General features: G+C 36.9%; 1 protein-coding gene across 46 annotated transcripts in view; it reads left to right on the forward strand.

The window, feature by feature from the left end:
- LOC137219987 (uncharacterized) overlaps positions 1 to 24,185 on the forward strand; it is a 134,821-nt gene that overhangs the window by 31,858 nt on the left and 78,778 nt on the right. The window lies entirely within an intron of this gene.

Below are 24,185 nucleotides of genomic sequence, written 5' to 3' on the forward strand. Positions count from 1 at the left end.
GTCTGATTCCAGAGCCCACACCTCTACCCTTTCTGCATGTAGAGAGGAGTAAAGGGTTGTCAGTGAAGCCTTCCTGGGGGCCCTGGCCTCTGAGTGTAGATAGAAGGATGAGTGGACATAAAGATCATTATTTGTGTGTGGTGGGGGTAGGGGAGGAAGTATGAGGGCTTCCAGAAGAGCCCGCCCTCCCCATACATCTGCTGTAAGCAAGTCTGATGATCAGGAGTCCGGAACATGAGTATGACTATGGCATACTGAGAAGGGTTCTAGAACCCTGAGGTTAGAGTTCTGGATCAGTTAGTAGGTAACAGAAGGTGAATGAGTGATATTTACCTTACTTTCCACGGGTAGCAGGAAGTTTAGAGATAGTCCCTCTAGCGTTAGTCCAGCTGCTGAAGGGCATCACCAGGGGACTGGGTTGCTTCACTCTTCCAGCTTCCACATCTCTAGCACGTCCACATAGCTTCAAAGTGACCCCAGAATCTCCAATAGTGTTCCAACAATTTGGGCAGGAAGAAAGAAAAGGAAAAAAAAAAGAAATTAAGTAAGAAAAAAAAGGAAGTGTCTAACTCAGAGAGCAAATTTTTTACCACAGATGGTCAGCAGACTTGCACTTAGATCTCATCAGCTCGGATTTTAAACTGGCCACCTTAGCCTTAAGGATAATGGGGTCTCCTAAACCAGGGCTCTGTTAGTAAGGAATAAGGAGAGAGTGGTACTGATTAGCAGTGCCTGCTGTCCCAAACAAATATTATCCCCAAACTATTTTTTTTTATCCTATATTTTACTTTAAAGAATGGAGGGGAAACATTATGTATCTGTAAATAGCCTTTTAGAAAGGGTACAATTATATAGTTATACAACCCCCTGGAGGGCTCCTTTCTTCTAAAATCTCTTTAAAAACTGTTCAAGGTTAAGGACATTTTTATCTTAATTTAGTAACTTGCAGTCGATTATCTTGGAATGACATCCTCTCTCTGCAGATGTTCTGTCAGGCTTTAGAAAATTCTAGAAGTGGACAGAGAAGTGTTATGGTACATGTATTTGCAATATGCACGTCTTTGAAATGAAATCCATTTAGGGACCAAAAGGCATTTCATGTCTTTGCTATACATTTTCACATATTTGCCTTTCCAGAATTCCTTTGAGCAAATCTGTTAGATGTAACCCATCCGTTTCTCCCATCTGAATTCTTTATTACTAAACATTCTTCAGTATGCTCTCACTCCCCTCTGTCAAAGGCGTTTCTCTGGGTCCTCACCCTTCTCATCTCATATGTGAATGCGTATCTTAAACTGAAGCAACAGTCTGCTATGACTTCTCCATAACTTGAAGAACCCGTCTTTGTGGGAAAAAAAGTAGACTTACTAACTTAAAAGGTAAAATGCGCGCAATGTTTCTGAGAATTAAAAACTAAGATAAAAACATAAGCAATGGAAAAAACTTACAGTGGATCCTTTTCAAAGACTATTTTACAGAGAAGGCAACTGAGGTTTAAAGAAAAAATGCGTTAGTTAAACACTAAATAATGAACCTTAAACCTCAGTGGAGCAACACATGGACAGTTCATTTCTCACTCACTCAGGAGTGTAGTATGGACTTTGGTGGTCTGAGGGTCAGTTTTCTGCTCAGTTATTCAGGGACCCACCACCTTCATCAAGTGGCTCTACGTTTGTCCTAAAAAGGAAAGGAGAGAGGAAGCTGCAAGCTACAATTATCAACTCGTTATCCTTCAGACATAAACTCTTCAGGTCACCTCTGGTCACATTCTTTGGGATAGAACCATACCCAGATGCAAGCGGAGATGGAGAATGTTGTTCCTATCTTGGTCCTAGTGATGCCTCTACAGGCTGGAGGAGCTGATTAAAGTGTAGTCAACAGCTCGTTGTTTCTGCCACAATGAGTGATTAGCCTAAGACTGTGGATTAATTATGTGTGTGTGTCACATATACATATAATACACACAAACATATATATGTGTGTGTATATATACATTTTTTAGCATGAGTTGACACATGGGGCTTCTGCCGTATCAAAAGAGTACAAACTGCCTCTTGTTGCTTTTTCTTAATTGAAGTTGACTACTACTATCTATTTCCCTTCATTTTGCTATCTCCCCCCCGCCCCCGCGCCTTTCAGTATTATATGAAAATTCTGAAAGAAAGAATTTCAAAGTTTCCAGTGCTTTTAAAGGTAATAGAATACTCAGACCTTAACAATTTTCCTGTGTGAAACGTTTGCCAGACTAAAATAGTTAACTTATGAAAAGTAAATTTAGATTGATACAAAAGAGAAAATAAGCTGTTTTTTTTTTTTTTTACACAAATACCCTGAGCCAGGGTGGAAAATAAATGGAAAACTGGAGGAATTTAGATCCTTTTGTTGTAAATTTAAATATTTTTAATTGTAAAAATAATACAGGCTCATTGCAGAAACTCCAAAATTGGAAGGATTTAAAGAAAAAAGGAAAAATAACTCAAAATCCCATTTCTGATAAATCATCTCTGTAACATTTTTGAGGGTATCTTTTGAAACTTTTTTGTGACGGGGTGCATATAAATACAATGCAAGTATAAAATACCTTTAATTATTATATCAAACTACAAAACAGTTCTATAACATTTCTATTTAGTAATATAAGTATGATTACTCATCACCTAATAAAAATCTGCAGCATCATTTTTAATGGTTGAACAGCATTCTATTATTTACTTAACCAGTCCCTACTGTTCAACATTTAGATTATTCCTGTTTTGCTTTGCTAAACAATGAGACAAGCATCCTTGTTCATATGTCTTTGAGCATTTGTTTATTTCCTTAGAATGGACTTCTAGAACTTGAATGGCTGGTTGTCAGTTCTGGTACATACTGACATATTGTCTTCCAGAAAGGTTACCGTGCTTTTTATTTCTACCAAGAATTTAACATCCAGTGTGGTTTCTTACACACACTCATCAGTACCAGTATTATCAATATCAATACCAGTATTATCAAGTTTTTTAAAACTTTGTCAATTCTAATCAGTAAAATATGACACCTGAATTATTTTATTTGTATTTCTTTGATAATAATAGCAAGGTTGAACATATTTTCATATCTTTATTGGCTGTTAATACTTTTTAGTTTGTGACTTTATGACATCCATTTTTCATCGATGTATAACAACCTTTTATATATCAGTGTGTTTATTTTGTTGTTTGTTGTCAATGCAATTTTTTTCTCTTTATTAATTTTTATTTTGTGTGTGTTGAACTTCTTTAATACTGTCAAGTCTATTCAAAAACCCTTTAATGAACACAACAAATGTGGAAAATCAGTCATTCTCCTGCATTTTGTAATCAATTTATTTCCTTTTGGGCAGTATGGAAATGTAAGTTCTTATTTCATCTTATGGTTGGAAAGAATCTATTCCCTCGGAAAGGGATTATAGTCTCCATGATGCAGTAATGGGACATTTTATAGGGTAGGCAGGGTCTACAGAAGAAAAAACCCTAAATCACACTCCATTGGTGGTTGCCTTATTTATAAAAATGGCATTTGAGGTTGTGTGACTGCCATTAGGCAAGCAAAATTAATTTTTAGCATGAAGTACTCCTATCAGCAAGAACAGCCTAGGATAGGCTAGCAGTAAGAAGTGAGGGGTTATGGGATTGGGGCATAGCCTCTGTTTCCTCCAATGCAGCTGGAAATTTAAACTCTGGGGCTCCTGCTTGATCCAATCAGCCCAGCTAGTATGTGTTGCCAGGTAGGGTGAATAGACTCAGAAGTACAAGAGCTCATCCTTGGTCCCCTCTGGAAATGAGCAGAGAATACTGTGTCAAGCAGAGGTGATCAGTCCATGGTCTGGAGACTTGGATCTCCTCACATAGTCCTTAAAGTCAGGGTGAGACAAAATGCCAATACAAATTATATTGATGACAGTATCAATGAGGTGACATTGAGTCCTTTGACCTAACGTGTGTCTGCAGTATGCCATCCATTAGTAAATGGGCAAAGCCATTTGACAGATCTATCTGATACAATGAATGAATCTGACACTCATATTTTGAAAAACTGAAAATGTATCCATTTGTCAAGAACAGTGGCTACTTGTTCTGCTTTATTCCCCCTGGTAGAACTAGGTAACATTGCAGGCAGTAAGACGTTCCGGCATTTCACCCTGGAGTAGCCCCAAAACTGAAGAAGCTGTCTTATCAGTAGTTAGCTCCTTGTCACCAAGAATATTAAAGTAGATTTGTATGATTAGCAAATTAAAGAGACTGTAGTGCCTACCGCTACTGTATTCACTAAGGCACCCAAGTTATTCTAAAGAAATCCTAATAATACATTAGGACCGTTTTGAATATTTTTATTCGACTAGCCGTAATCTTCTAGTTATAACATCCATCACCATTTTGACCACTGAAACTTGGCCTTCTTTTCTTACAGCCTAGCCCTGTGGTCTTGGGCTAATCAGTAACCTGCTTAGATACAATTTTCTTCTTATGAAATAGAAACAATATTATATGCTTTGAAGGACTGCAGGAAGATGAGCTGTAATGTTTATCAAGTGCCTAGTAAGTAGCCTGGCCCATAATAAATACTTGGCTAATTGTAGATGTTAGTTTCATTTTTAGTTTTATTTCCAAACATTGCTCTTTACTTTTGGAACTCTAAAATTTGTTTTGAGAGTGGAGGACTTGTTGTTTGGATTCCTCCAACACTCTCTGTATATTCTGTACTTCTATCCCTACATCATTTATATTAATGGAATAAATGATCTTTGGTCTGGTGATTCCAAGGTGACGAGGAGCTAAGTGGAGGTTCAGTATACACCTGGAAGTATGGATTTTCATGCCCAGTGCAAATGTGGGAAAGGCATTATTCCCACATTATAAAGGGGGTAAAGACCTCCAACTTGAGGAGACTGTGGGTTGAGAGATGAGAGATTTACAGGTACTGTGTTTATCCTACAGGGTACCACAGGGGCTTTTATGTTCTGTAGCAAGAATTTGCACCTTATACCCTTGTAGTTAGAAGTAAAGCATACCACATAACTAATATCTAGTAAGCATTAGAGTTAGAATAAATACCATTTATTTAACGTTTCCTTTGTGTTAAGCATTTTACAGTTACAACATATGGATGGATACTATATTGTAATGGTTAAGAGTGTAGTTTTTTGAGCTGGATAATCCTGGATTGGAGTCTCATCTTTATTACCTCTTTTTTTTTCTGTTTTATTGAGGTATAATTGACAAAATTGTAAGATAGTCAAAGAGTATATCATGATGATTTGATATACATATGCGTTGCAAAAGGATCCTTCCCATCACGTTAATTAATACATCTAACAGCTCATGACACCTTTTTCCTTTTTTTCTTTTTTTGGTGAGAACACTTAAGTTCTATTCTCTCAGAAAATGTTAGTTATACAATACAGTATTATTGACTGTAGTAACTATGTTATACAGTAGCTCCTCAGACCTTATTCATCCTGCAGCCGAAAGTTTGTACCCTTTTACCAGTCTTCCCCTCTTTTCCCCACCCACACCCCAGCCCCTGGCAACCAGTTTTCTACTCTTGTTTCTATGAGTGTGGCTTTTTTTCTTTTTAGATTCCATATATAAATGATATCATTCGTATTTATCCTGTCTGGCTTATTTCATCAGCATAATGCACTCCTGTTTCATCTATATTATCACAAATGAAAGGATCTCCTTCATTTTTTTAAGGCTGAATAATATTCCATTACCTCTTAAATGAGTGACTTTTGGTACATTGTTTACACTTTCTAAGCCTCAGGGTTTCTTTTCTTCTGTAAAAAAAAGTATATATATATATATATATATATATATACACTAACAGGTTATTTTCTGATATGTGGAATGTTTGTTGAATCAACAAATAATTAGTTGAGATCATAAATGTGACACTTAGCACTGTATTAACATTTATTAATACTCTCCCTGTTAATTTCTACAATAAATTGTATAATAAGTAACAATAATAATAGTACTACTAGTAGTTTTAGAAAATGCATAGGATGTGCCAGGCATCATATACTGTACTACCCTTCTTCATGTGTACCACAACTTACATGTGGATATCATCTTCCTCGTTGTTTCCTTTAAAGAAAATTGAAGCTCAGCAAGATTGAGTAGCTTGCTCCAGATGTGAACTCAGGTCTGAATCACTCCACATATAGGTTCTTAATGACTCCATGTCTTTAATTCCGCATCTGCATTTGTTTGTTGTTGTTGTTTTTAACTTTCCAAGCATCTGATCTGAAATTCCTTTCTCTTTGGGGAATTTTCCACTTTGTGGGTCTTGGTGAGAAACAGAGCCTTCCTCTCGTTATACAAGCTGAACATGTCAGATACACTGTTTACTCACATGCTCAGTCTCCCTTACAGATGGAAAACAGTCGGGCGACCTCGGGTTGGCCAACTGCACCCCTCTCTTGGATTTTGAATGACAAATAAATGATGTAAAGAAGCAAGGCCAGCAGTGCTGGGTCAACCTCCTGTTTCCTGTTCCTGCTTGGTAGCAAGGCCAGCTGGGACTTATAACATCACTTTGGCCTGATCCTATAATTGCAATAGCATAGCCTTGGCTTTCGGTTGTTTAATCTGCTTCCAGTTACTGAGACCTAACCATAAACTTCCAAAAGTTTCCTTTTCTGCTCAAATTAGCCGTATCTGGTTCCTGATGATTACAAATAAGACCTTTCCTGATATACAATGGTGACCTACTTATCCAGGCAGATGTAACATCGTCCTGGCAGGGACAGAGGGCAGGCAAGTTCCTTGAACAGCTGAACAAGAAGAAAAAGACCTAAGAAGGAAGAACTGAAGCCAGTTCTGCTTGTGTTATAATTCTACCCGCAGCTGCCTCTGTTTCACAGACCACATGCTAAAGGACCGTGTCCCTTCCGCTGTAACAGACGAGCAAAGTAGACCCAGGCCTTCCAACCCAGAGACCAGCTGAGCTGTACCGTGGACAATCTAGGATGTGAAAGACTTCACTCAATGTCTTTGTCACTTGACACATTGTTCCTCTCTTTGGGAAGTAGCTTCTTTGTGTGACAAGAATATGCTAAACCAACACTTAAGTGGACACAGGTGAAAGATGCCAAAATTAGCTACAGAAAAAAAGGCGTAAAGACTTGTATTTTCTGTTATTTGAAGGCGTTAAGACCCCACGTAGAATATGAGTCCTTTAAAGGAAAGTTGTGAATGGCCCAGGGAATGTTGAATTTCCATGTGGCAATATGTTCTTGATCGGTCGTGATGATGATGATAGTAGCATCAGTAGCATTTATCAGTGTTTCCTGGGTGAGAGGCACTTTATCCTAATGACCTTTTATCCCCATGACGACCCTGTGAAGGAGGAAATACTGTTTCAGCATCTTCAGGGTTTTTCTTTCTTTTTTTTTTTTTTAATCAGGAATTTATCCTAGATCACAGTTGGGTGGTAGAACGACCAGAACTGGACACTAGCCTTTCCTGAATTCCCAGAGTGTGATCTTAGCAGTTGTATTGCCTGATGCAGAGCCATGTAAATGTTGCCAAAGCAATGAAACGTGTACCTATTTCTAACAGATTCTAACTCAGAAGCTCTGGGGTTAAGTGCAGAGTTGTTGAGTGTGATCGTCTTTACAGACAGTAGACAACTTAAGAGAAGTTGTTTAAAAGTATATTTGCATATTGCACTACACTGTCATATCTGTGATTGGTTAGCTATTGAGTAACTAACACAAATCCCAATCCCATCTCTAATCTCATTCATCTCTTGTATGATATTTGACCTAATTGAGGCAGTTTTTTTGTGTTCTTTCCCACAGACACACATCGAACATCCAAAACATTCTTACCATTTGTGAGCATATTCTCTTAGTTATTTAGGAGTTGAGTAAGAGTGAGAGAGAAGGGCTTCCCTGGTGGTGTAGTGGTTGAGTGTTCTGCCTGCCGATGCAGGGGACGCGGGTTCGTGCCCCGGTCTGGGAAGATCCCACATGCTGCGGAGCGGCTGGGCCTGTGAGCCATGGCTGCTGAGCTTGCGCGTCCGGAGCCTGTGCTCCGCAACGAGAGAGGCCACAACAGTGAGAGGCCCGCGTACCGCAAAAAAAAAAAAAAAAAAGAAAGAAAAAGAAAAAAAAGAGTGAGAGAGAAAAAGACACATAAATATGAAATACGGTCATCATTTTTTTAATATCCTTTATGTTGTTAATCCCTCTTAGCAATTACTGCCATTCACTCATTTGTAGTATTTGGGGTATAGCAGTTTATTCGCACAGCATTTTTACATATGGCTTATCATTTGTATTCTATTTTAATAACACTAATAATTATAGACTATTGACAAACTCATCAGACCCTACATATTTATTTCAAAATCATGAAAATAAGGTGGAAAATGAGGTGTAAAGTGGAAAATCTATGTGTGTGTTTTCATTGGTGGAATGAGGAGCTACCTGAATATCACTCCTTTAGCTTTTCCTTCAAATGGTGCACTTTTTCCTCCATGCATAGGAGTCACTTCCATTAGGTAAACAGTAGTCTTGAGGGCAAACCTCAGAAGTAGAAACAGGAGAACTTTTCAGTTATGGTAAAATCAAACATATTTTTCTTCAGTAGTGAAAAAAAAATTCTTCATGAGAAGTTCAACCACCATGAGTTCCATGGTGAATAACTTTCCCCTTATAGATGCAACTTCCCCCAGAATTCTGAGAAATGTCGGTAGTAGAGAGGGGTGTTGCATACACCTGTTTCATTTCCCTCTGACTTTTCCTTCTCCTTTCTCTATTGACATTAAAATCTATGGTGAAAGCACATAGTAAGCAGTCTAGGACAATTGATAATGACATTTGATCTAAATCTCCAAAGTCTATTTTAGATGGGGATGCTATGAGAGTCACAGGAGGGGAAAAAATCTAGAATTATTCTTATGTGATCAGATGTTCTAAAATAACAAAAGCAAATCTTATTTCTAGCTAATAAAATAGCATTCCTTATATGATGTCATATTATGGCAGAAAAGAAATATATGCGTCTATTTCCTTCTATATTAAAACTGCTAAGGAGTGGGGACCAATGAACTAAATCAATTGTTTTGGGTTCAGGTTGTAGTTTTTAGTAGCCATCCTTCTTAGCAAGTTTTCAGAAGCAAATGTAGTTGGTTTACTATCACCACTAAATGTGCAATTGTGTAGATTTGTGGAAAAAAGTATTATCAAATATATATACTTTAAAATGACTTGTGTAAATTTATCTATTCATATTATTATTCTCCCCAAGTAAATCAAAATCTACTATATACTGTTTTTTTCTTCTATAGCTTAATAGGGGAATGTATGTTGAAACTTATTCAAATATTTATTAGGTGTCTACTAAGTGCCAGGCACTCTACTAGGCAGTAGAGATGTTGTATTAGAGGTGGAAAATGTCCTTGACCTCCAGAACTGATACTCTTGTAAGAGAAATACTGGGTCAAACTAAGTCAACAGTTTCTTTGCTACAGAGCTTTTTACGAGTCTTGTGAATTATGAGTCTCTGATAAGGAGATGTAGTGGACAACAGATCCCAAATTTATTTGAAATCTTTTCCTTCATGGACTGTCTCATAGGATTTATGATCCACTGAACACACCTGGAGAGACACTAGTATTCTGCAGTGGTTAGTTAATTGTTTTCTATTAAACAACTACATACTGAATCCATGATATTATTATCTGGATTTTTTGGAGGATACAATGATGTACATGGCCACTGTGATGATAAGGGGGGGTCCAGTTTAGTTAAGAAGAGAAACCACAGGAGTTATAACTTAATGTAACAAAGAAACACACACACATATACATATATTTATATGTAAATTACTATTTATCTAGTATACAATGTCTTCTGAAGAAGATAGAGTTTTTTGTAACTTGGGATCTCACAGGAGGTTTCACAGAGAAAGTAGACCCTGAGCTGGGCAGAATTTCAGTAAGTTAATTTGGTTCTGACCGTACGATAAAATCAGGTATCTGCACTGGTCAATCTGACCTTGATGGAACAGCATTCCATTTGCAGGGAATAGTGTGATCAAACATGCAGTGGTGGAGATTGCCAGCTTGTAATATTCCAGTACCTGGAAAGTGTTGGAACATCTGCTTTCTCCACGGTCTAGAAAAGTGAATCTCGAGTGAAATGCACGTATAATGGAGGCCAGTGCTCTTTGCTTTGTACACTGCTTTGATTCTACAACATGCAACAATGTAGTGATCTGTTTCATTTTGTCATTATTCGAGAGGGTTCTTAGTAACAGGAGTGGAAAAGGAAGACCTCTCTTCCTGTGTTTCTGCCCCATGCTCTTAAGCCAGAAAAGGTACCAACATCACTGACCTGACCTTGTCTCAGGTATCTATCAGGATCTACTAGAATCATTCTAGTGAAAGGTAACTAGACGTCCAAAGGACTTAAAAGATACACTATAACCTTTGTATACTTTATATACCTGGTGAAACAAAAATGTCACCTGAGTGGTCCCCTTCCCGAGAAATACCAGTATGTTTTTCCAGTGCATGGCAGAACTTTGCAGGTAAAACTGGGATAAAGGTGAAGAACAGTCTTAAAATTCTAGTCCTTGAACAGCACCTAACACACAACAGGTTTTCAATAATCTTAGCAACGGTATTCACAAATAATGACCATCAGCGTAACTGCTCTTTTGTGCCAAAATACATTACCATATTACTTTTTTTCCTTCAGCTTTACAACTTGGGTTCTATTATTGTTTCCATTTTACAGATTAGGAAAGTGAGGCTCAGAGATGCTAAGTCACTTGGGCAAGGTCACAGAGCTTGTAGGAGATAAACTGCACCCTTACTGTTGGATCCTACAAACCAGACCATAATTTAAGTCCTTCAAAATATACCTCAGAACATTTGAGTAAATTAATGAATAAATCCTTCTAGTCAGACTGACCAGATTATTATATCAGCTATAAGTGGAGGAAAGTCATAATCATAGTTAGACAGTTAATACAGTAATTTACTTGCTTTGAATTTTCTAAATGATGTTTAGCTGGTAGTTTCATGATGATAACCATCGAATAAAAACAGGCATATTTTGGTGTTTGGAATAAGATCTCATATTGAGTAAAATACATATTGATTCCTAGACCTATATGATGTGAGTAACAGATGACATTGAGATGCCATCTAGAAGTACTCCTGTGCAGTTCATCATGTCAACCCAGCTAATAATTTTAGAATGTTCAGAGTGAATAATATATGCAGCCATAAAGCATATTTCTAATCAATGCAAATAATATTTTTCCTATGCTAAACCCAGAGTTAAGTTATAACACGCATCATAAGATTAATGGGCCATTTTTTCTTCATCACTTTGCTAAATTACTTAGTCTGGAAACCATTCAGAAGGTTGCGGATTGGAGCTGAGCAGTGGTAGTGAGACTGTGCCTCTGATGATGAAACTATTTCCACCCCGACCCCTACCACTCCCTTCTTGGGAAAGAAGGCAACATTTCTCCTAGAAAAAGTCACAGGTTCATAAGCTGGCTTGTATAATACGTTTGGAGGAATAGTGTGTCTTTTAAGCAGAGCCTATCTCGGCATATAAAATAATTTTTACCTACCATTTAATGAAATTAACTCTCACTTTGAGGCTAGGTCTTTTGCCATTTGACTCCTGGATCACGTCTATGGATATATTTTTTTCTTGAGATGAAGTGTGAACCCAAAATAGTATCCATCATTCAGTCTATCTAGCTGATGTACATCATCTGAAGCACAAGCTCCCTGAGGCCAGGCACTTTATCTGCTCTATCAGTGTAGCCCTGATGCCTAGTGTCTAGCTTTTGGAGATTCTTAATAAACATTTGTACTGAATAAGGTATGTATATGGTGAGCAAAAGTTGGCTTCCCATTTTACAGTCAAGAGTATCCCACTCATGTTCTGTGAACACTGGATAGCAGAATCTTACTATGTTATTTTTCTGTTCCCTTTGCAAGTTTCCTGAAAGGGCATTCCTGTCCTTAGAATGTCCATCTCCTCCTGTCTTCCTGGAGAATAACTCTTCTTTCTTAAATACTTAGTCCCATTATAGACTCTTTAAGATTGAATGTATTACCTCCTTACAAACAGAAAAATGCAGTGCTTTTTTTTTTGGACATTTATCACCAGAAAATTATTCTAACACCTGAAATTCTGGACCTAAAATGCCTGGACTAGTGGTTCTCAAAGTCTGGTACCCAGGCCAGCACACCAGCTGCACGTAGGAATTTTTAGAAATGAAAGTCTTGGGCCCTGCTCCAGACCTACAGACTCAGACACTCTGGGGGTGGGGCCCACTACCTGTTTCAGCAAGCTCTCTTGGTGATGCTGATGCATACCCAAGTTGGAGACCCACTGCTTAGACCTAGAGCTTAAGGTTTAGGCTTTGGACAGATCTGAGTCCTAAACACTACTGAGACACTGGAGTGACCATGAGCAAGTTACTTCTGGGAACCTCTTACCATCTGTGTGCCTTGCTTAGCTAATAGTGATTTTAATTAATTAGAATAATGCACACGGTGTACTCAAGAGAGTAACCAAAGCATACTTTATGTTCCATAAATTCTAGTTGTTTACCATTATCATCAATCAGAGCTTACTGACACATCCTGAAGACATTCTTCTAATAAGTGTAATAATGTGGTTTATAAAATTAACAGCTTAGAAGAGCATATTACGAAGTTCATCAGACAGGGTCTCAGCAGGAAATCAGGGGTACATCAGTAAGGATAAATTGAGCCCAATGTAGAGAATCAAGAGAGAGTGTAGTGCCCTGGGTTCAGTAAAAGTGTGGCTACTTTATAGGAGATGAAAGAGAAAGGAAGCCTTGCTGGAGAGAGAGTCCTGCCCAAAGATGCTGTGACGCCCCACAGAGAAGCACTATACGTTAGTTGGGGGATGCAGCCAACTCCCAGCAATTTGGCAAGAATTAATACCCTAACTTCACTCCCCTCCTTCGTTCCCTACAATCTTCTATTGGTACTCTTCATTGGTGAGCCAAAAGGAAGCCAGAGCAAGGACACTTACTAAGATAGGCCATGCAAGCCATCCATATAGAGTTGGGTGGAGAAAGGATGTGGAAGGGCAAAGAGGACATATTTCCCACAGGTGGTGAGCGAGCTGTAAAATCACTCGCCCTTCTAACATCATTGCCATTGCAGGAGCATGGAGGAGCAAGTGGTTAGTTCTGACTTGGCAGATCCAGGAGACTGCAGGACAGAACTGGTATATGAGTTGGGCTTTAAAGGTAGATTTGAATTTTAATGGAGAGTATGGAGTAAGAAATGGTGAAGAACCAAGGGAAAGGGAGATTCATTGCAAATGGAGAAAAGAAAAGTGGCATAAAGATAAGAAAAGTCAAGACTTATGGAAGAGATAGCAAATACTCTGCGTGTGACTGGAGCAGAGAATGGGTAGACGAAGGCTGGAAGTTAAGATGAAGTCATCCTTGAATAACATTAAAGTTTCCTCCTTTAACCTCAATTTCCACCTTCTACTCCCTTCACTAACATTGGAAAATTAAAAGTGAATTTGACTGGGTTGGTGACAATGGCAGTATGAAGCAAAGAGAGGAGAATAAGAGTGAAAAATTTAGTAGTACCTTGGTGAAGCTGGGTAAATGATGGGTGGTGGTGTCACGTCAAAGCATGGGCAAGTGATTGTGACAAACATAGGCTTATTTCTTGACTATATGACTTCAGTTAAGGTACTTAAGCCCTCTAGGCTGCAGTCTCCCAACCTGTAAAATGGGGATAAAACCTCACTTCCTCCAAGGTTTCTGTGAGGATCTAATGAGAAATGGAAGTAAGAGTTGAGTCCAGTAATCAGTTTTTAATACATATAAACTAATGTGAGGATAAGGGTAAGAATACTTGCTATCATTTATTGAATACTTATTATGTGTCCAATATTGTGCTAGTCTATTTACATATCTTTTCTCACTTAGCTTTCTTTTCTCTTATCTGCCTTTCTATAGGCAAGAGATAACTGATGGCTCAGTTATGAGGAAACCCAGTTGTGAGGAAAATGTCAGAGGGAAAATGTACCAGAAAGTTAATTCCTAATGGATCTGTCAGCCTTAAACAGAGCATGTCTGTGCTAAAATGTGTAAAATATCTGTGCTAAAACTACTCAGTTGGACAAGTTTTGATAAAGTATTAACTTCATGAATAGGCATAAACAGCTTGGAGCTTTCTGGAGGGTATGTGGTAATATTAGTATTGGTGTGATGACTTTTGAAAGTTCTATGGCGTATAGAAGTCAAAAAGAAGACCCGGAAAGGGGGAAAACTCTCTCTGAAAGTTATTGGGGAAGTCTGGCTAGTAAGACTCCAAAAGGGAGAATCAGTAAGAGGCCAGGTTATTCATAGGCCTTCTAAGAATGTGTCCATGAGAAATATTTACAATGATTGGATGCCGGAATAAAGGAGAACACTGGCTCCATAAATGGTAACTTATTTTATACAAACAGGCTAATGATAAAAATAATGAAAATCTGATGGATTTTTGAGAGTTTCATTGACCAAACTGAGACAAAAGTGCATAACAGCTAGATGCTCATAGTTTTAATCAGTTCACTTTGGAGTCAAGCAAAGAGAGCACCTGAAATGATAAGGGACGTTTATGCAAGGTCACAAAGATTTTTGGTGGTGCATTTGGGATATAAACCCATTTCCGTAAGAATTCTTTCAGAAGTCAAATGTTTGCTTGTCAAAAATAGCATGAACTTACTTCCAGGAAAAGTTCCTAAGAAAAAATAATTTGAGTAATGAAGAACACTGATGTAACAGTTAATTTAAGAACCCAGAAATAGAGGTAAAGAGTAAAGCAATTATGGGTTAAGAGTCTGCATAAATTCCCCTGGAAGGGGGATATGGTCAGAGATGGCAATTTGAAAACAGTGAGTCACCAAAAGTAAAAGTTTAAATTACAAGCTGTTTTGGGGGTCTTCAAGAGAGATTTTATAGATTGAACAACAACAGCAGCGAGGATAAGATATAACGCTCTCACGTAGACTGCAGCCTGAAAAGAAAGCATTGCAGAAAAGCCACATCATCCTGAATTTACATTTCCGTGCATTTGAATAGATTGGAGAGCAGTAAAGTTGTTTTAAGAGCGAGTGATTTAAGTCAGCCAGCTTGTGAATAATACGAGATACTTTTGCATTTACATTAACTTATGTCCATAAATAACGAATTTTAACAATGAACAAAATCCATAATCCTGATAATGCTAAGAAAACTGGAAAGATACCTTTACCTTGAAAAGACAGGATAAAGAAGACAGCATAGAAATTTAGGGAGATTGCAGTTTTGGAAAAATCATATTAACATTTATTAGCTGCTACAGCTTTGAAATGTGATGATTTAAAGAAAGAAGTAGACTCTTGATTTCTAAAAGGTAATGTGTTGGCTGAAAGAGAAGAGAATCTTGTTGAGACCTAAAGTGTTCTTTTAAGGATATATTTCAATGTCATTTCAAAAAATAAACACATTTCCCATAACAAAATAGTGAGGTTACTGGAATAATGCAGGTGAAAGCTTTTTGGCCCGAAGGAGTTCCATCCTTTGGAACAAAGTTTTATTGTTGAACACACCATGACCCAGGCCTGTGAGTGCCAGCACAGTGGCTGTTTTTACAAGATCTGGTACAGTATTCACAGTAGTTCTGGCCTTAGCACTAGGCAAGGATCATTCTTTTTGTATCTTCCTGATTGCTTCCTCTACAGAAATGGGATAATTCCTCCTCTTCTAAACTGGAAAGTAGTTTCTTCCCTCAATAAAACTAGTTTCTTCTCCAGGTTGAGCTTTTCCAACTCTTAGAGGTCTAAAATGAATGATATGAAACATACTATATTTGCATCTATTTTTATTTAAGAGTTATCTAAGGAGATTTATCTAATTAAATAGGAATTTCCTAACAGATGCCAAAATAAACAATCAACAAGTTTTCTTTAGAGATCATATATATTATATAACAAGATCCACCTAAGAGTTAAAATATAAATAGGTATAAAATTTAACTATTTGAAGATAATTTTTCTTCTTACCACTGAAGCAATAAGCAGGTAGTAGTACAATTTGGGGAAAACAATATTTCTGGCTTTTGTTTGTTTTATTTTAATTTGTGATATTCATGAGATCTTTTATGAAGCCTTTGGGTATATAGTAAAATTCATGGGTTTTTAACTTTGTATTGACTCGTATTTTTGTAGGTTTTAAATTTTTCTTCTGGCTTTAATTTATACTATCTCCTTTTACTTTTTCATTTAGAAATAACGTATTTTTCTCAGGATTGCAATCTCAGTGCAGTCCTCTACTTTTCTGTTTGTTGGACGTTCTCTTAGACGTCTACATTTTTGTCTAGTTAGTACATTTCTAGTTTTTTATACAATTGATAAGAACTCTTTAATCTTATGAATTCTTTATATTTTCTCTTTGGAGACAAGACTTATAGGGATTTCCTTGGGCTTAAACTAGAAATAAAAACGAATTTGCACATGAAATGTTGAAGGCTTTGTTACAAAGTGGGTTAACATTATATGTATGTTTGAAATAAACTACTTCAACCAGAGCACCTAGCTGTTAACCTCCAGATTAATATCTGTCATAAAATATGTGCATGCCTCCAACACATGGCATTGCCTCCTATTACTGTATGTCCAGGAGAAATTGCTTTGTCTTGTAGCAAAAGACATTAGCTCTTTGCACATTTTTTTTTTTTTTAATGACAGCTATCCAAAAATCAAGCTGAACCCTTGTATGTGAGGACAGAAAAGGACAATGTTTAGACAGGTCTAATATCCAGTTGTACCTTTCAGTCACTTAGAGAGAAGGCTTAGACCCCTGAAGCCCAAAGTCACAGGTTTTTTAGGATTATGGTGGTATATACCTCCAGTTTATAGAAAAGAAATGCGTTGTAGAAAATCCAAGTTAAATTAGGACTAAAATCCAAGTTAAATCTAGAACTAAAGTTTTACTGCCCCAAATACTTGTAAACTCTAGGTTACTGCTCTGTTGTCCATTTCATCAGTTGCAGAATATTCAAGTTCATCTTTCAATGCTAACAAGAACATAAAAATGCATTATGTCTAAAAGCAGAACATGATTGCCAAGCCAGATCTGCGCATTACCTGAGAGTCTGGGGGGCCACCCAAGCGGCATCTACTTGTTTGCTACTGACCTTCAGTTAGACTTGCTCAAGAATTGTTACAATGTAATAACATACACCCTTAGGTACTGGTGAGTTTATTGAAAACACACAGCAAATGTGCACACACACACACACATACCCACCAGCACACCAGCATGCACCTACTCTAGAGCCTAGAATTTTAAGAGTCAGAACTTTTTATTTGCTTCTGGATTAAGATGGACCCTGTATTTCCTCAGCATGCTAATTAGAAACTCTATAAACAATTCAAAACCAGCTTCTTAAAATTCTGTTTGAAAAAAATTGATGTTAAATATTATCCTCAGAGAGTTCTACTCTGACTTTTCAAATTGTTTTTTTCTCCCTTCATGGGATAAACAGTTAGGGTTTCTTTTTGTTTGTTTTTTTATCTCTCATTGTAAAAAATTCTATCTTAAAAGCTGATTTATTATTTCTTCCTTAGCATGGATGACATGGGAACAAAGATGATATTTCATCAGTCTTGTTTTTATTTAAGTTGAAAGGTTATATATTTCTACTATCTACTGCAATAATGCTAAATATTTTTATAGTGCTTGTAAATCTTATGACAGTATTTTTTTAGCTTGTATTTAAGGCGTTTACTCAAAAGGGACCATGTGCCTCAGTTCATGTCACTCTATCAATCAGTGTGTATGGTCACTCTATTTTCTAATACTTTTAAGATTGGTTTTGGCCCCGACGTTCCTCTGCCAGATTTATTTCCTTTATTTTCCCCTATATAGCACCATTTGGACCATTTAATATGTAATTTCCCAACTCACCTTTCATAGTTATTTTAAACATGTGTATATATTTGAAATACCGAATTGTTTTGTATTTTCTAATTTTTGCAAAAGTAGTATCGACTAAAAATCACATCCTATTCTTTTATTTTTTCTACACAAAATTATTGTTTTAAAATGTGTCTGTGTTGCTCCATAGAAATTATTGCTTCTGGCCACTGTCTAATATTCCACCATACGTTAATACCATGTTTTGCTTATCCATTACCCTGGTGATACATACTTAGGCTATTTTCAACATTTTATGTCCACCATAAAGCATTAATACACTCTTTCCACATGTCCCCTTGAGTAACAGTGCAGAGTAGCAGGGCAGCCGTGGAATGGCTGAGGTAGAAGTCATATATATGCCTTATTTCACAGATTCCTCCCCAGAATAGCTGTACCATTTTCCCGCACAAGCAATACTTGGAATTTCTCTCTTGCCATATCCTTTGTCACCACATGCTGTTAATCTGCATTTTTTAAAATTAATTAAGTTATTTATTTTTGGCTGCACTGGGTCTTCGTTGCTACACTCAGGCTCTCTCTAGTTGCAATGAGAGGGGTCTACTCTTCGTTGCGGTGCGCAGGCTTCTCATTGCAGTGGCTTCTCTTGTTGCGGAGCACAGGCTCTAGGCGCGCGGGCTCAGTAGTTGTGGCTCCCAGGCTCTAGAGCGCAGGCTCAGTAGTTGTGATGCGCAGGCGTAGTTGCTCCACGGCATAATTTGCATCTTAACTTCTGGAAAATTGGCGTGTGTGGATTCATAGGAAGTAAGGTGTTTTAATTCTGCATTGCTCTGATTCTAGAAAAGTTAGGTCTTCATATACTTTCTTGCTATTCATGTTTTCCATTCTATGAATTGCCTATCATGACCTTTGCTCATTTTTCTATTGAGTATTCTGTGTCTTTAGAGATGTAGAAGTTTTTGTATTCAGATGTTGAGTCCTTTATTGGGGTTTAGATAATGTATATGTCTTCTACCCATCAACTGTTTTTCAGTCTGACTTTGGTATCCTTTATTGTACATAAAATTCTAATTTTTTATTAAAGTATAATTGATTTACAATATTATGTTAATTTCAGGTGTACCACATGGTGATTCAATATTTTTATAGATTATGCTCCATTGAAAGTTATTATAAAATATTGGCTATATTCCCCATGCCCTACAATATATCCTTGTATCTCGTTTATTTTATACATAGTTGTCTGCACTTCCTAATTCCCAGTCTGTCTCTTGCCCCTCTCGCTTCCCTCTCCCCACTGGTAACCACGAGATTGTTTTCTATATCTGTGAATCTGTTTCTGTTTTGTTGTATTCTTTCGTCTTATTTTTTAGATTCTACTTATAAGTGATATCATTACAGTATTTGTCTTTGTCTGACTTATTTCACCAAGCATAATACCCTCCAGGTCCATCTATGTTGTTGCAAATGGCAAAATTTAATCATTTTTTATGGCTGAGCAGTGTTCCATTGTGTATATATGGCACGTATTCTTTATTCATTCATCTGTTGATGGACACTTAGGTTGCTTCCATATCTTGGCTATTGTAAACAATGTTGTTATAAACACTGGATGTGGGTGCATGCATCTTTTCAAATCAGTGTTTCTGTTTTCTTCAGATATATACCCAGGAGTGGAATTACTGGATTATATGGTTGTTCTGTTTTGTTTTTGTTTTTATTAACATCTTTATTGGAGTATAGTTGCTTTACAATGGTGTGTTAGTTTCTGCTTTATAACAGAGTGAGTCAGCTATACATATACATATGTCCCCATATTTTCTTCCTCTTGTGTCTCCCTCCCACCCTCCCTATCCCACCCCTCTAGTGGCTACATCAGTTAACATTCCCACCAACAGTGTACCAGGGTTCCCTTTTCTCCACATCCTCGCCAAGCCTTGTTAGTTTTGTTCTTTTTTATGATAGCCATTCTGACATGTGTGAGGTGATCTCTCATTGTGGTTTTGATTTGCATTTCCCTGATGGCTGGTGATGTTGAGCATCTTCTCATGTGCCTGTTGGCCATCTGTATGTTTTCTTTGGAAAAATGTCTATTCAGCTCTTCTGCCCATTTTTTTAAATCAGATTTTTTATATTAATAAATTTATAATTTTAATATAGTTAAATTCATCACTCTTGCTTCATACAATGTATGCTTCTTTATTTTTCAAAGATCTAGTTCATCTCTTACCCTGAAATCACAAATATATTACCTTGCAATTTCTTTTATTCTCTCTAGATTTTATTTTTCACATTTAGATATTAAAACTATTGTATTTTAGTTTTGTACATTAGGTGGAATTATATAACATAATGGTTAATAGAATGATTTCTGTGGGGTTTAAGTTCCAGCTCCACCATGTACTTCTTAGGCTAGTCATTTTATCTCTCATACCTCAGTTTCTCCACCTGTAAAATGAGGATAATAGTTTATGCCTTGTGGATTTTTTTGTGAAGATTAGGTGAGCTATATAGGACTGGGTACAACATAAGTGATATCACTAGGTTAAGATCCAGTCTCATATCTCTTTTTAAAATGAGACTGTTTCCCCAAAAGCTGTAATTCAACTTCCTCCATTGGACTATGATTCCATCTCTTTCATGTGCCAACTTCCTATCTGTGTATAACTCTATTTCTAGGCCACCTGTTTGATTTGTTTTCTTGTTTACCGTTTCCTCCAAGGGCATCACACAGTTCTTATCTATCATGACTTCCCAATATATCTTAATGTATAGGGCACATCCTCCATTTTGAGCTTATTTTTCAAAACTACCTTAGCTGTATGGAGAACTTTATTCTTCCAGATACATTTTATTTTTTTTTATTTTAATTTTTTTATAGAAGATAAAGCAATCTGCTCTTTTTTTTTTTTTTTTGGCTACATTGGGTCTTCATTGCTGCGTGAGCTTTGTCTAGTTGCAGCGAGGGGTGGGGCAGGAGGCTACTCTTTGTTGTGGTGCACAGGCTTCTCATTGCAGTGGCTTCCCTTGTTGCGGAGCACAGGATCCAGGCTCGTGGGCCTCAGTAGTTGTGGCTCGTGGGCTCTAGAGTGCAGGCTCAGCAGTTGTGATGCACCATCTTAGTTGCTCCGTGGCATGTGGGATCTTCCTGGACCAGGGATTGAACCCATGTTCCCTCCATTGGCAGGCGGATTCTCAACCACTGCACCACCAAGGAATTCCCCCAGATACATTTTAGAATCACTTTTTTACGTTGTCCCTCAAAAAAAAATAAAAGAGCTTGGCCTTTTATTACAGTTGCATTTAATTTTATAGATTAATATAAGGACATTTATATTATTATAGTAAGTCATCTTATCCATACCTGTGATATATATTTCTTTTACTCATGTGTCCTCTAGTAAAGTTTTCATTATGAAGATTTTCTGCATAATTTATTAGGTGAAACCCCATACTCTCTATAGGTTTTGTTACTATGGTAAATTCATCTTGTATGGTATCTGGATATTGATGCTATGGAGGAACACAATTGATTTTGGTGTATTAATTTTTTTCCAGCCCCTATGTTGAGCTCTTTTCTTAGAGTTAATAGCTTATTGATTTTCCTGTGTTTCCCATTAAATACATAATCAGAACAATCTATAAATATGACATTTTTATCTATATTCTTCTAAACCTTCTCTCTCTTTCTATTTCTCTCAATACACAGCTCCAAAAAGGTCAGTTCCAATAGACCGGTAATGTTAGAAATCTTTATCTCAATTCTCTCCTTAAAGGAAATGCTAATTTTTTAAAAAAATTGGTAGTATAATAATTTTTGTTAGTGTATACATGTGCCATGTATTTTTGGTATATAGCCTTTATCGAGGAAAGATAGTTATTATTTGGATCTAGTTTTATAAAATTTACCCTACCCAATAGATTTTGAACCTCATGGGATGCTTTTTATCTCCTCTATCTAAAAAGAATGACGATATGATTTTCTCCTTTTATTTAACTAATACAGTGAATCACATGAATTGATTGGCTGATACTGAACCAACCTTGCATTCTCAAGGATAAACCCACTTGACCAAATCGTATTATAGTATAGATCGTAATATAGTATAGTGTAGTATAGTATAGTATAGTATAGTATAGATTATAGTATAGATACAGCCTTTGCTGTATTACAAACCACCTCAAAACTTAGTGGCTTAGGGAGATCAGCTTGGTGCTTTGTGACCACCTAGAGGGGTGGGATAGGAAGGGAGGGAGACACAAGAGGGAAGAGATATGGGAACATATGTATATGTATAACTGATTCACTTTGTTATAAAGCAGAAACTAACACACCATTGTAAAGAAATTATACTCCAATAAAGATAAAAAACGAAACAACGACAGCAAAAAACTTAGTGGCTTAAAATAGCAATTACTTGGCCATTTGGGACTGGATTCATCTGGGTAGTGTTTTACTTTTGGTTTTATCTGGGCTCCTTCATGCAGTTTTTGTCAACTGATGGATCAGCTGAGTGAGAGCTGGTCTGAGACAGCCTCACTCACAGGTTTGGTGGTTGGCATGGACAGTGGGAGCACCTGGTCCACTTGTCTTCAGAACCTAGTGGGCTAGTCCTCGGCAACTGAGCCATCAAGCTCTTTTGCTATTGTCTCATCATGTAGCTTGAGTATGCCAAAGCCCAGTCCTGCTGAAGTGGTGACTCAGGAATGAGGGTGTCAGAAGGGGATTGTACCGTAATTTTTGAAACATCCTATCACAGTGTTTTTAATATACCTTAAAACTCTGTGGAATAATATCGTATTTAGGCTTTTGACTTATATTTTTAATAAGGAAAATTTGATTGTAATGTTTTTTTTATATTGCCCCTGTTTGGTATAATATTCTTCTTGCACCTCTAGCCCCATTATTCTAGCTTGGGTTACTTAAAATGTATTGAAGGGGATAGAAATGAGTATTGCATCTTAAATAAAATAGTCTTGGACAAGTGGTTCCCACTTATCACTGAGGTTGTTCAAAAGGCTGCACTCTCACAGTGGACTATTGAACCCTTATGTACACCAAGCATTACATCTCACTTATACCTTACTAGCATTCTTGTGCTGGTTCCTTGATTTTAATTTAAAAAGTAATAAGTCCTTGAAAAAATACAAAGTAAGAAGCAAAAACCCTCCATCACCCTAGTCTCTTTCCCTCACAGGAGAAGCAACTATAAAGTTAAGATGTCAATTTAAAAATATATTTACAAGATGAAAATTATTCTTAAAAGTCCTTGGGGGCATTTAATCATTGAAGGGTATGCTGAAGAAGATAAGTAACAGTTTGACCTCCAATCCAGAGACTATTGGCAATAAGTGTAAACAGTGCTCTAACAACATGGCCTGATAGAACTATAGAACTAAAGAAAAAGCTAGGATTGGGATTATTGGGCCCGAATTCACATTGCTCCTAATGAAGAACCTTAAAATCATGAAATATTGACTGATCTCTAATTCTAAGTCATTTCAGAATGCTATTTTCTATGTCGAAGAGTGGAGTTTGAGAGAGAAATAAGAAGGAATAAAGTCCAATTTGGTTTTAAAGAATCATGGAGAAATGAAGATTATTTCTTTCACAATTTCCCTGTAGATAGAGCTCTTCTATGACTGACTGTTTCACTAAAGCAGGGAAATACAGGGTGTTATCCAGAAAATCATATCAGTTTACTTCAAGTCAGTCCTCTTCTGGGCAAACACATCTTTAACTTCATTTGTATTATATAGTATTTTAAATTATGAATTGTTTTGTCTTCTCAGGTCAGTTTCTTTTAGCCACGTGGGTTTGTTCTCTGTTTATTCCTTCCTCCTTCCCTCTGTTCCTTCTTCTCTCCTGTACTCCCTTTTTTATTAGTGAATTGGAAAGACGATTTCCTTATATATGCTCAACTATGCAATAGCAAAACCCCAAAATATAACTAACATTTTATGAAGAAGACAGTAACGAAAAAAATTATAGTGGAAAAATCTTAGGAAACTGGAAGGAATTTGGGGGTCTTTTCTGTCTCGAAGTAGATTTGGAATGTGAATTTCAGGTTCTCTTTTTTAATGCAGGGTTGCTAGTTGAGCCTTTATTTTGTTTCCAGAAAAGCAATCAGCTTACGTATTTTTTTTAACAAGGTTTTCTTCACCTTTGGAAATTAGTAATGATTAAAAAGAATATTATATAGTTAAGTGATGTCTAATTTT

This window comes from Pseudorca crassidens, chromosome 2, assembly GCF_039906515.1.
Source record: "Pseudorca crassidens isolate mPseCra1 chromosome 2, mPseCra1.hap1, whole genome shotgun sequence".
NCBI lineage: Eukaryota > Metazoa > Chordata > Mammalia > Artiodactyla > Delphinidae > Pseudorca > Pseudorca crassidens.